We start from the raw sequence: 4,181 nt of genomic DNA on the forward strand, positions 1-4,181 counted from the left end.
GCCCTGCACCCCATGGGAGACCAGGAGAAGCACCTGGCTCCTGCCTTCGGATCAGCGCAGTGCACCGGCCACAGCGCTCTGGCCGCGGCGGCCATTGGAGGGTGAACCAACGGCAAAGGAAGACCTTTCTCTCTGTCTCTCTCTCTCTCACTGTCCACTCGGCCTGTCTATATATATATAATCTAAAAAGCTAGAAAAGAAAGAAGGGAGGTAGAAAGAAGAAAGACAAAAGGAAATGGGAGAAAAAGAGTGTGAGGTACACAAGGAGGGAGGGTGGGAATGAAGGGGGAGGAGAAAGGAAGGGATATCATTAAATTCTTAGGATTGTATCTACAAACTACATTGAATTTGTTATCTTTTTGTATTAATATCACATTACCATGGAAAAATCAAATATCAGATGATAAAATAAGTAAATAAAAATAAGGGTGATGATGCGGTGGTGCATTTGTGATTCTCAATCTTCACATGAAAATACACAGAGCAATGAGAAAAAAAAAACACAGAAAACTATGGACAGTATTTATCACATAACAAATTCAAAAGACTTCTCCACAAATCACAACATTCAAGCAGGTGGACATGAATTCACAAACAGCCATATCACTTGCCTGATGTCTACAGGAGATAACATAGAGATACAACAGGGCAAGTGGTACATCTGAGGAGAGAATAAAGTTAAAACAGCCAGTAGGTTGAGGTGGAAATCACATGGGGCTAATCTGGAACAGGGTTTCAAACAGAGATTTTGCCTAAAACCGTAACCAACGCACTTAAAGTTGCCTGAGGTAAAGCTTTGAAAAGAGGGACCACCCTAAATCCTATGACTCCTTTAAAAAAAAAAATTCATTTATTTGAAAGTCAAAATTAAACACAGAAAGAGGAGAGGCAGAGAGAGAGAGAGAGAGAGAGAGAGAGAGATCTTCCATGCAATGGTTCACTCAGATACTATGAGTATGGTAAAATTGCAGAAAATGGGGAAAAAGTGGAAATACTTATTTTTAAAGATTTATTTAATATTTCAAAAGGCAGACTGACAGGTAAAGAGAAAGAGGGCGCTCTTCTGTCTGCTGGTTTACTGCCAAAATGGTTACAATGGCCTGACTGGGCAAACCTAAAACTAACCCTTAACTCAGTTTAGGTTTCCCACACAGGTGGCAGGTGCCAAAGTACTTGGGCCATCTTCCACTACTTTCCCAGGCACTATAGCGGGGAGCTGCATCCCACGCATGGCAGCCTGGACCCAAACGGAAACTCAAGACATATGCTCTTCATGTCACAAGCAGCAGCTTATCTCCTACACTGCCAGCACAGAGATTGTTTTGTTATTTAAAAATGTTATATTAATGAGGATAATGTTACTATAGTTATCCTGAGACTAATGTGTACATGTGAGATATGGGATAAAATACATGAATAATTATGGAGTAGTCTAATTCTTCTATCTCTTGTGTCCTTGAACAATAGGTTTCTTAGTATAAAAGAAAGAAGGCATAGTAGCTTTGTGCAGTGGCAGTATCGTAGCCAATGAGGTTTATCTGAGGCGCGATTATTGCTAATTGAAAACTTTTCCCAAGAAAGAAGACATAGAAGTAATATACAATAGATTAACTTTAAAACCCTATAGTTCTAAATTTGATTTAGGATTGTCAGTATAAACGCATGAGAACAAAACTTTATGTAGATAGGTATGGAAAATACATGTATATTTCTACCTCTTGGAACTGAAAAGATCTAGGGAATATCTGGTGTTCATATATTTGTGGCCTTAATGTGCTATTTTCCAAAGTATTTCACAATGCTTTTTACTTCCTGGGAAAAAGGCTAATTCCATATCCAAAGAAAGAAAGGCTTAACACAAGCAAGCCTGATAAGTAACATGAGTTCCTTATCACAACTGCTAAGAGAAAACTATCAAAAACTACTAGGGTCAAAAGAAATCAAGAGCAAAGAGGTAGAGGTTCTTAGTGAGACCATTGGAGCTTAAAATAGATGATTGAAATTAATTTAAATCCACAAAATATATTTAAATCAATGATTAAGGAGATGGACAATGAATTGGTCCCCTTCAGAGATGATAACATACTAATAAATGAAGTTAAAGAATCGACCATACATTTTATCTTTCCCGCGTGACCTTTACTGTGGTGCTACCAAACAGATGGACAAAAGTATATCGAAACTAACTCAACCAGACCTCTCTCTCTGCCTCTTGCTCTCTCTGTGTGTAATTCTGACTTTCAAATGAATAAATAAATCTTAAAAAAAAACTAGCTCAACTAATACATCAAAAATTATAGAACTCAAATATCACCATTTTGCATCTCAGAGAATGAAAGAATCATTGAGCATCAGTAGCTGCCACGCATGTAAAAAGTACTACTGGATAATATATGCCGCTTATGGAGAATACAGCGCCACTTATAGCCCTAAGAGTGGTATCAAACCTGAGTCAAATGACACCTTTCAATCCAATTACAAAATTTCTGGATATGCATGCTACTGAGAAACATGACAAAATATCATGTAATCAAAGCATCTAACTACAAACCTAGATAGGTAAGGCTAAACAAGAGTGCCTAGAAATACATTTTTGGATGATTAAAAACAAGAAAGCATTTGCTGTAAGTCATGATAATGATTACTTATTTGGAGGTGGTGGTGCATGGACAGGGTTTGTACCTGGAACAGGGCACATGGAATGGCTTCAACAGTGACTAACAAAGTTCTGTTTTCAACTTTGGTATTGGTAGCAGGTTGTTGTGTAAACTCATTAAGACATTCATTTCTTTTATGTTTCTTTTGTATCTGTGTTTTATATTGCATCAAAAGGATTAAAGTTTTTTTTTGTTTGTTTGTTTGTTTGTTTTTTTAACAGGCAGAGTGGAGAGTGAGAGAGAGACACAGAGAGAAAAGTCTTGCTTTGCCGTTGGTTCACCCTCCAATGGCCGCTGCTGCCAGCGCACTGTGGCTGGTGCACTGCGCTGATCCAAAGCCAGAAGCCAGGTGCTTCTCCTGGTCTCCGATTTGGGCGCAGGGCCCAAGCACCTTGGCCATCCTCCACTGCACTCCCGGGCCATAGCAGAGAACTGGCCTGGAAGAGGAGTAACCGGGACAGAATCTGGTGCCCTGACCGGGACTAGAACCTGGGGTTGTCAGCGCCCGCTGCAGGCAGAGGATTAGCCTATTGAGCCACAGTGCCAGCCAGGGTTAAAGTCTTTAACCATGAAATCTGCTCTGCTATACAATAAATAGGTGTTTATTTTAAATCATTTGAGAGACAGATATGAGTCTTCCATCTGCTGTTTCACTCTCCAAACTCCTGTGATGGCTGTGGCTGGGCAAGGCCAACTCCCCCACCCAGAAGCCAGGAACTCTTCCAGTTTTCCATAACGGTGGCAGAAAGACCAATTATTCGAAGCACTATCACTGCCTCCTAGGATTTTGCAACCACAGGCAGCTGGAATCTAGTGTATGAAACCCAGATACTCCAAAGTGGATTGTAGACATCTTAGCCAGCACCTTGGTTGCTAAATTAAATGCTCTCCTCTAAAAAAAGTTTTTAAAAATCAACATAATCTAATTGCTTTACTGAATTAATTCATAGTTCCAGATTGTGGCTACAAACCATCTTACACAATTTACTTGTACTAGGTTTTGAAAATCATGCTTGTGATATATGTGTAGAAAAATCAGGAAATGCATACAAGCAAAATAAAGAAAGTTAAAATCACTCTTAGAATATATTTCTACAGACCTCTCCCCGTGTGTAGATGACTCATATAGATTTTTTTTATAAATGAGGTAAGTGTGCAGTATGCCATTTTGCAATCTGTTCCCATTACTGAAAATGGTATATTTCGGTTTTGTTACATGACTATTAAATGACTGTAGTTCTATTGGTTGTATTTAAGTAAAACACACATTCGCTAAATCTCCTGTAATTGAACACTTATGTTCTTTTTCCAATTTTTATTGTTTATAATTCTGAAGTAAATATGTTTATAGCTAAATATTGATACATATCCTGAATTGTTATCTGATGATAAATTTATGGAAGTGAAATTATATGTCAACATATTTTGTATAAATTATAAAATTATTTCTTGGTAGCATCAAGCTATTTATAAGAACATTACTTTATTCAGTGAAGTTGGTTTTAATACCAGTGCATTAGGCAA

General features: G+C 38.2%; 1 non-coding gene across 1 annotated transcript; it reads left to right on the forward strand.

Annotated features, from left to right (window-relative positions):
- Positions 1 to 1,498: 1,498 nt before the first annotated feature.
- Positions 1,499 to 1,645, forward strand: LOC127491855 (U4 spliceosomal RNA). The gene has a single exon (XR_007920790.1). It is a non-coding gene; the product is annotated as a U4 spliceosomal RNA (small nuclear RNA).
- The last annotated feature ends 2,536 nt before the right edge of the window (positions 1,646 to 4,181 follow it).

The sequence above is a fragment of the Oryctolagus cuniculus genome, chromosome 3 (assembly GCF_051225735.1).
Source record: "Oryctolagus cuniculus isolate XC-2025 breed Fujian yellow rabbit chromosome 3, ASM5122573v1, whole genome shotgun sequence".
NCBI lineage: Eukaryota > Metazoa > Chordata > Mammalia > Lagomorpha > Leporidae > Oryctolagus > Oryctolagus cuniculus.